Genomic DNA, 10,836 nt, shown 5'->3' on the forward strand with positions numbered 1-10,836 from the left:
AGCGATTACTGAAAACCAATACCCAGCATGCACTGCTTCCCGTTGCAGTAAGAAAGCTGAGCGAGTTTCAGTTCAGATCACTTTAATGACGTCAGTCTGGGTGTAAACACACCGTGGCGCACTAAACACTTAACTCCAGCATCTTCAGGAGAGTCAGTGAAATATATATATAAATATTTAAAAGAGCTGATCCTGCTTCTGTTGGAGTAACTGTCTCTAGAAGGCTTTCTACTAGATTCTGGAGGAGGAGCATTGCTGTGAGGATTTGTTTGCATTCAGCCACAAGAGTGTTAGTGAGGTCAGGATGTTGGATGATGATCACCACCCCACCTCCTCATCCCCAACTCATCCCATCCAAAAGTACTGGATGGAGCTCCACCACCATCATTCCAGAGAACACAGCTCCTCCACTGCTCCACAGCTCCTCAATTCTGGGGGGCTTTATACCCCTCTAGCCCACATTTTGAGGTTCTGCTGTTGGGCTGATCTTGCTGGGACATGGGACATAGATGATTTAGTGGACGGTGGAACAGCGGCTGATCTCTAACTGTTCTGAGATCTGTTTAAACCCCCTTCATAGGACCCTCTACAACATCTCCACCCTTCTTTCTGAAGGCCTCAGAGAGCTCTCTGGATCTGGCCATGGTGATCTTCTTCACCCCTCACTTCAACCATCAATCAAGATCAGACCAGACTAAACGTCTGAGGTTTGAATCAGACAGACTCCTCCAGAATAATCCTCTGATGTTAAGAAAGACAAAGCTTTTCATGGGGTGTCCTAATTTTTGATAAAGGTCCAGAGGAGAGGGGGGGGGGGTTAAAGACACCGTACAGCTGGGCTATATGCTCTAAGTGAACACCAGCAAGGTGGAGCAACATGGGAGGGGTCTCTGATAAAGTGGCCAGGGTGTGTAGTCTTCTAGTATTGAGCAGAACGTACAACCCATTACATCAACTCACCGAACAGCCAACTCACCACTCCGTGGAATTTTCCATGAAGCAGTGACATATCACCAGCATTAGTCTGAAATACAGATGAAGCTTGTAACACATCATCATCATCATCATCATCATCCTCAGAAACGGTGAGGTTGTGTAATTTGAGTTGAAATAGACCCATTTTGACATCAGTTTAATGATGTCAATTCAACACCAAGACCATGAATTCTAGAGCTCTGAGAGTGTGTAGTATGGAATAGTGTATATACAGTACTAGATGTAGTATTTGGTGTATATATTGGGGTATATAGCATACTTGATAACTCTGGTCATCTCTGGCCGAAATGCAGAACTGTAAGCTTAATCTGGACATGTGATAAAATATTACTCACCAGCCTGACTGTAATAGTCCTGTTTAGATATCAGCTGTTATATTTAGTGAAGACTGTAAAAGTCCAAATGTTTGTGGACACCCCCTCTAAAGAGACTGGATCACTGGAGCAGATCAACATCATGACCCTATTGGCTCCATGCTGCCTAATAATGCCAGACGTTGGTTAGTAGAGAGGTATAAAGCCCCCCAGCATTGAGGAGCTGTGGAACAGTGGAAGACCTGTGTTCTCTGGAATGATGGTGGTGGAGCTCCATCCAGTACTTTTGACTGGGATGAGTTGGAGATGAATGCACTAACGCTCTTGTAGCTGAATGCAATCAAATCCTCACAGCAATGCTCCTCCAAAGTCCTCTTCTCTGGACAGTAGAGACAGTCACTCCAACAAAAGCCGGATACACTCTTTCTCATACCCTTGATGTCAGAAGAAACAATGAATGAGCAGGTGTCCCAATACTTTTGTCTGTGCAGTGTATGTAAATGGACCCCAGGCTAAATCTGTGCAGAGAGCATTATGAATCCAGGTGAGCACAAACATACAGACATCCTGTACGGACTCATCCACCCCAAACCCCTCCCGGGCTCTGAGGTACAGCTGCTGTAAACTTCCTGAACAGTCTTCATTTACACCTCGCAGTGTCTACAGCTCCCTGACCGGCTGCGCTAAATAAAGCTCCGTCTGCCGGCAGCGCGCCACTTCTCCACTCCTTACTTTAACAACCTGAACCTCGTCAAACTGCACAAGCACAGAGCAGTGAGCCATCCCGTACTCCTCAAGCTGGTCAAGCTGGTTAAACTGGGTGACTTGAGTAGCCCCTGACCAGCATAGGGTATGCTTTCACTTCTGCTTGATGGTTTAGCTGGTCAACCAAGATGACTAGTTTGACCACCCTGGTCTATCAGCTTTACTGAACCACTTGTTGACCAACATGACCAAACTGGCTGACCACTATGACCAGTTTGACCAACAGGTCCACCAGCTTAACCAAACCAGTATGACCAAGCTTATTGACCAACATGATCACAGTGGTTAACCAATATGACCAGCATGAGCATGCTGTTTGACCAGCTTGACCAAACTAGTCAACCAGTATGACCAGCTTGACCACACTGGTCCACCAATCCTACCAAATTAGTATGAACATGCTCGTAGACCAGCATGAGCAAAGCTGGTCAACCAACATGACTAGTTTGACCACCCTGGTCCATCAGTTTTACCGAACCAGTTTTACAAAACTTGTTGACCAGCATGACCAAACTGGCTAACGACTATGACCAGTTTGATCAACAGGTCCATCAGCTTAACAAAACCAGTATGACCAGCTTGACCACACTGGTCCACTGATCCTACCAAATTAGTATGACCATGCTTGTAGACCAGCATGACCAGAGATGGTCCACAAACTTTACCGGACATGACCAGCTTCACCAAGGTAGTTGACTAGCATGACCAGCTTGACCAGGCCTGTTGACCAGCTTTAGCAGACCAGTATTACCAAATCGGTCAACCTGCATAACCAAACTGGTCAACCACCACAACCAGCATGACCAAAGTGGTCACTAGCCTAACCAGGATGACTAAGCTGGTCACCAACCATGACCAGCTTTATCAAACTAGTCAACCAGTATGATCAGCTTGACCACACTGGTCCACCAATCCTACCAAATGAGTATGACCCATCTTGTACACTGACATGACCAAGGCTGGTCCACAAGCTTTACTGGATCAGTATGACCATGCTAGTAGTCCGGCATGAACAAACCAGTCGACCAGCATGACCAGCTTGACCAAGCCTGTTGACCAGCTTTAGCAGACCAGTTTTACCAATCTTACTGACCAGACTGACCAAACTGGTCAACCACCACAACCAACATGACCAAAGTGGTCACTAGCCTAACCAGGATGCCTAAGTTGATCACCCAGCATGGCCAGCTTTACCAAACAAGTCAACCAGTATGACCTGCTTTATGACCACACTGGTCCACCAATCCTACCAAATTATTATGACCATACTTGTAGACTGGCATGAACAAACTGGTCGACCAGCATGACCAGCTTGACCAAGCCTGTTTACTAGCTTTAGCAGACCAGTATTATCAAGCTTACTGACCAGACTGACTAAATCAGTCAAACAGCATGACCAAACTAATTATCCTGCATGACCAAAGTGGTCACCAGCCTAACCAGAATGACTAAGCTGGTCAACCAGCATGACCAGTTTGAAGAAACTAGTTAACCAGTTTTACCAAACTAGTCAACCAGAATAAACAGCTTATTCATTAAACCAAACAAAACCTACACTATACTGGTCAAGAGCTAAACTGGTCAATGTTTTCACCTGGATTACCATCTTTTCAACCACTTCAACCATCAAAGACCAGCTTAGATCATCTGAGACCTGGTCCACCAGCTTTACCTAAACAGTCTGACCAAGCTTGTTGACCAGCATGACCAGTATGATGAGCTTGGTCAAGGTAGTCATGCTGACAAACCAGCTTGCCCATGAAACCCAACTGAAAACATACCAGATACTGGTCAAGAGCTAAACTGGTCAACCAACCTAACCAGTACAAGGTATGTTTTCTTCTGAATGGTCATTTTTTCAACCATCTGAACCATCAAAGACCAGCTTTGATCATCTGAGACCTGGTCCACCAGCTTTACCTCAACAGCTTGTTGACCAGCAGGACCATCATAACCAAAGAGTTCAATCAAAATTGACCAAACTGGTCAACCAACCTAATCAGTATAGGGTATGTTTTCTTCTGGACGGCCATCTTTTCAACCACCTGAACCATCAAAGACCAGCCTAGACCATCTGAGACCTGGTCCACCAGCTTTACCTAAACAGTCTGACCAAGCTTGCTGACCAGCAGAACCATCATGACCAAAGAGTTCAATGAAAATTGACCAAAGTTGTTGACCAGCATGACCAGTATGATGAGCTTGGTCAAGCTCATCAGTCATTACCAGCTTGCCCATCAAACCCAAATGAAAACATACCAGATACTGGTCAAGAGCTAAACTGGTCAACCAACCTAACCAGTATAGGGTATGTTTTCTCCTTTTCAACCACCTCAACCATCAAAGACCAGCTTTGACCATCTGAGACCAACTGAACTGGACTCAGCAGATCAGTTCTTGCTAACCACAGAAGAGAGGCTAATGGCCGATGTCCCATTCCCGTCCTTGTGCCTTTAAACACCACACAGGAATCCCATCTCACTTCCAGATGCTTCTCTCCCCCTGAAATCAGGGCAGCGAATCAAAACGCAGCAGCACAGAAATATCCTCAGCAGCACTTTGAATGAGCAACAGCGTAATGAGATCTCAGTAATGAAGAAATTGGTTTAGAATTATGAATTGAGTTATGAAGAGTCTGGAAGGGAAAAAACAGAAATCAGTTCCAGTTTAGTAAAACCGGGAATGCCTGACACACTCTCTGCCGAACAGTGCACTGTCTGTCATCTAGCCCAGCATGGCCCAGCGCCGAGGCCAGTGTTGTGGTCAGTGAAATAAACAGAGTGAACCACCTTACTGCTGCTATGTTTAGCCGAGGCCACGCAAGCCATAAACACACTGAAAGTTTGTGGACACCCCTTCTAATGAAGGCATTCAGCTACTTTAAGCTGCACCCATTGCTGACACAGATGTGCAAATGCACATACACAGCTTGTCTAGTCCCTGTAGAGGAGAAGTACTGCCAATAGAATAGGACTCTCTGGAGCAGATCATCATCATGACCCTATTGGCTCCATGCTGCCTAATAATGCCAGGCGTGGGCTAGAGGGGTATAAAGCCCACCAGCATTGAGGAGCTGTGGAGCAGTGGAGGAACTGTGTTCTCTGGAGTGATGGTGGAGGAGCTCCATCCAGTACTTTTGATTGGGATGAGTTGGGGATGATGAGGTGGGGTGGTGATCACCCAACATGCTGACCTCACCAACACTCTTGAATGCAATCAAATCCTCTACAGTACACTCCTGACCCACCATCACATCTACAGTACTCTCCTGACCCACCATCACATCTACAGTACACTCCTGACTGACCCACCATCACATCTACAGTACACTCCTGACCCACCATCACATCTACAGTACACTCCTGACCCACCATCACATCTACAGTACTCTCCTGACCCACCATCACATCTACAGTACACTCCTGACTGACCCACCATCACATCTACAGTACACTCCTGACCCACCATCACATCTACAGTACACTCCTGATCCACCATCACATCTACAGTACACTCCTGACCCACCATCACATCTACAGTACACTCCTGACCCACCATCACATCTACAGTACACTCCTGACCCACCATCACATCTACAGTACACTCCTGACTGACCCACCATCACATCTACAATACACTCCTGATCCACCATCACATCTACAGTACACTCCTGACCCACCATCACATCTACAGTACACTCCTGACTGACCCACCATCACATCTACAGTACACTCCTGACCCACCATCACATCTACAGTACACTTCTGACTGATCCACCATCACATCTACAGTACACTTCTGACTGATCCACCATCACATCTACAGTACACTCCTGACCCACCATCACATCTACAGTACACTCCTGACTGACCCACCATCACATCTACAGTACTCTCCTGACCCACCATCACATCTACAGTACACTCCTGACTGACCCACCATCACATCTACAGTACACTCCTGACCCACCATCACATCTACAGTACACTCCTGACCCACCATCACATCTACAGTACACTCCTGACCCACCATCACATCTACAGTACACTCCTGACTGACCCACCATCACATCTACAATACACTCCTGACCCACCATCACATCTACAGTACACTCCTGACTGACCCACCATCACATCTACAGTACACTCCTGACCCACCATCACATCTACAGTACACTTCTGACTGATCCACCATCACATCTACAGTACACTTCTGACTGATCCACCATCACATCTACAGTACACTCCTGACTGACCCACCATCACATCTACAGTACACTCCTGACTGATCCACCATCACATCTACAGTACACTTCTGACTGATCCACCATCACATCTACAGTACACTCCTGACTGACCCACCATCACATCTACAGTACACTCCTGACTGACCCACCATCACATCTACAGTACAGTACTTTAGCCTGGCTTGCTCTCTGAGGTCTGAGGTTCAGTGAGGACAGTGAGAGGGGTCAGGGTCAGAAAAGGTCAAACCCAAGACCAAAACAACTATTCCTAGCAGGTCCTGCCAAGAACTGTGCCTCGAACGTCCTCGAAAGTCCAGTCGGACTCGTGAGTCAGCGTGAACACGTTACTTTACAGAATTGAGGAACTGAAAAATAGAAGCGATGGTTTACGGTCTTGCCTGGTCTCAGTGTTTATCAGAGAAGACGAGGACCTTTCAGGGACTTTCAGGAAACCTTCTGACCAGCAGAAGCCTACTGAACACTTTCACTTTAATACTGTAATACTTCAACAGGTTAATATTCAATCTTCAATAACTGACACATCACACTATTCTATATCCCTCCTTTACGTGCTAATCAGAATACTGTATTTATCATGTTGGCACTTTTGCCTCCCGACGTCTAAAACCGCCAGGCCATGTGACCATCCAATCAATCATTTATGCAAATTTTTATTTATATAAAAGTGTTTTTCATGATTGTGAAACCTTGAGATGTTGTGAAACAGAGCAGCTTAAAAAACATCAAACGAATTACAAAACATTTCTGCTCTAAATCAGATTTCCTCAAAAATCATGTGACACATCCGACACCAAGGACTTTTATTTTGACATGACTTTCAGTAAGAATGGGCAGAGTGTTGCAGCATAAAGGAGACCCCAGGAGGAGACCCTTATGGTGGGATGCCAAGACCCGCAGCCCTTTCACAATTATTTCTAATATGGTTCTTTTTGGGTCGTGGCTGGTTCTGTTGACCAGGTCAGGAGGCGTGATGAGGGTGTCCAAGTACAAAGACTAGTTTCACAACATTCTCAGTAGCTGATCAATTCAGTTCGGTATTAAACTGTAATAAAGTTGAGTTGAGTTTATATAACAGTTTTACAGTTTATTTCATAAACAAGTTTGAATTATTAAATTATTAGATTATTAAAGTTCCAGAGACTCGCTCGTTGTATCGGACAGTGTCAGCATCTTTTTTTTATTGGTCGTCAAAGGAGGGGAATTTGACCCGTCTGCATTTGCACATTTATAATAAAGTCTAAGAAAATCAATACAAAAAAAAAAATAATAATAATCAATCACAATAACTCCTGATATAATCAGCAGGCTAATTTACAGATATAAAAAGTGTTGTTTTTATTGTAAAACAACTGAAATATTGATCTTTATTTCAGATAATTAAAGTTTAAAGTAATTATAGATTACTTGTAAATTTTATTGTTATATTTTATTAAATTATTATTATTATTTATATGATCTTTTTTTTGATACATAAATATAAATATAATCTAGAGTTTCTGAATGAAAGTCTATGAGGGTGTCCAAGTACAAAGGCTAGTTTCACAACATTCTCAGTAGCTGATCAATTCAGTTCAGTATTAAATAAAATAAATAAAATAAAAGATAAACAAAGTAACACTTTTTACTGATGTTTTAATATTAAACTGTAATAAAGTTGAGTTATTTCTTATACTAGTTTGAATTTGAATTAATGTAGATTATTAAAATGATCAATCTGTATAGAGAGAGCTGGAATATATACATATTAATTATTGGTAATTAAGATATATTTGCATATTTGAAGTGATTCCAGACTTCTGATTGGTAACTAACCCCACCACTACCTGGCAGGGCGGTTCTCCTGGCTGCTTTAAGAAGAACCCGGGCAGCTCGGCTCCGGCAGAGACATCAGATCCTCAGATATTAAATATTGACATATTAAATATTAAGGCCGTCAGGCTCCCAGGCTTCACAGGGCTCAGGGAACAGCCGGGAGGCAGGCTGCAGGGGGCGGCCGGCTGTTCGTGAAGAGTTTTAGAAGCTGGGGAACTTTTCTGCTCCAAACACGAACCAGCAGACCGAGGTATCGAGAACCCGCGCTGCTCAGCACCGAACCGCCGGTACCGCCGGTTCAGTCCAGAACCGCTGCCCCGCGCCAGCTGTCAGACGGGGGGGTGGACTGACCTGCTTTTCAGAGGCTGGCTCTTCAGCTCGTAGTAGGTTTTTGGCTCTTCGTGAAAGTCCTCGCCCACCTCAAAATCCGCCACGATCCCGGACTCGGACTGCATAGCTGTGTTCTTACCGCGATCCGGACCGAACCCGAACACAACAACAACTTTAACTCCTGCTCTCAGGCTCGCGCTGCCAGCCGCTGTGATGTCAGCCCTCCGCTGCTCTCGCGCTCCAGAGACGCTCTGCGGACGCGGCTGTAGTTCTCTGAGGGTCGGGCGAAGCGGCGGCGAGCGGAGGCGAGCGCGCTTAAAAACTACAACTCCCATGATGCACCACAGACTCGCTCGTTGTATCGGACAGTGTCAGCATCTTTTTTATTGGTCGCCACAGGAGGGTAATTCAGCCTGTCTGCATTTGCACATTTATAATAAAGTCTAAGAAAATCAATACAAATAAATAAATAAATAAATAAAATCAATCACAAATAATTACTAATATAATCAGCAGGGTAATTACGATCTTTATAAATTTACAGATATAAAAAGTGTTGTTTTTATTCGAAAACAACTGAAATATTGATCTTTATTATAATATTATTATAATAAATTATTAAAATACATCATTAAAGTTTAAAGAAGTAATTATAGGTTACTTGTAATTTCTTTTTTATTATAAATTGTATCAAATTATCACATTTTATTATATTATATTTTATTCAATTATTATTATTTATATGATTTATAATTTTTTGTTAATAAATAGTATTTATTATGTTAAATATAATTTAATATATTAAATTATGATATGGTCAGTGTAAGCCACTATTTTAATTTTATTTATTTAAAGCACTTCAATATATTAGTATAAAAAATAGTGTAATGAGGTATTTGAGTTGCTGTAAGACTGAATGTGCCAACATTAGTCAGACTGGTTGAAATTGTAATTTTGTTTTTATTTTAATTTTTAATCATAACATTAATGGTATTTGCATATATAATCACTATAGTGAAAAATATATATTTAAATATGTTAAATTAATAAAAAGTAGTAAATAATTTCTAAATAGATAAAAATACATCTGCACATTTACAGTTTACAGCACATTAAAAAGTATATTTTAATCATGAAATTGTTTTAGCAGCATTTAAAATGATAAAAACATTTAATAAAATCACTGCCAGGCTTACGATAAGATCACTGTTAGCTTCTGAATAATACAGAACCAGCCTTTATGCAGCATTATTAGTGTCCTTCTTCAGATGTAACACAGGGGTTTGTTTAGTTTTTGCTCAATTCTGCTGTTTTCCATCAAGTGCTGACACATGTTTACCACCAGGTGTCAGTATAAACCAACGCACATCTGCACACAGAGGCCTCCACCCGGATCCTAGCAAATATTTGAGTCTCACAGTCAAATATAACAGCCGGATCCTGAATTATCATAGAAAAAGTGTGAGAGACAAGTTTGGAACATTGCTGCACAGCTGTGAGGAGGGACTGGTTGCATTCAGCCCCGTAAAAGTTCTTCCACTCTAACTCATCCCGAAGGAATTGGATGGAACCTTGCTTAGGGGGCTTTATACCCCTCTAGACCCCGTTCGGCACTGGACACAATGTTCGTTTAATTGGTCAGTGAATTTGTGGCATTGATACATTAATAACTGTCTTTGATGTTTATTAGTTTAATAATCGGAACATTTGAAATCTGCTTCTTCTTCCAGAGCTCTGATAATTATCCTGACATTCTCACACACTGGGTCAAAGTGTCAGATCACAGCCCACCGCCGACTTCCACACCACACTGCAGAGGCCACAGAGCTACACTACTGACACAACGAGAGAGAGGGGGGGTTATTTCATACCGGATATTAATGCTATTAGAACTTCATACTGGATGTTAGTGTTATTATATACTGAACTCCTCTCTTAGTGACTGTTTAGCTCTCGGTTCTGAATCAGCAGTGTTCGTTTAAGAACCTCACCCACGGTTTCAGAGGCATATGCAGTAAATATGACATCAATGTTGAGGCCTTCAGCAGTGAGCTTTGAAGCAGTAACGTCTGCGTGATCAAAAGGACGGAGATGGCCATGAATTCAAAAAGAAGAACGTCAGCGTCGGCCTGGGAAACGGGAAGCTGCATTTATCATTTAGAGGCGGATGAGACAGCCTGGGTGATCTGATAGGGAGAATAATTACAGGGAAAGGGTATCGGAGATGATTCCTCCAGTGGGCTTGCTCTAATAAGACTGAGAGGTGGGACTGAATGGACGTGTGGTTTCTCCAGCAGGCTGTAGATATGAAAGGCAAAGTGACCCGGTGTGTAGCCTGTCTGAACACTGCCT

Source organism: Salminus brasiliensis, chromosome 14, assembly GCF_030463535.1.
Source record: "Salminus brasiliensis chromosome 14, fSalBra1.hap2, whole genome shotgun sequence".
NCBI classification, from domain to species: Eukaryota; Metazoa; Chordata; class Actinopteri; order Characiformes; family Bryconidae; genus Salminus; species Salminus brasiliensis.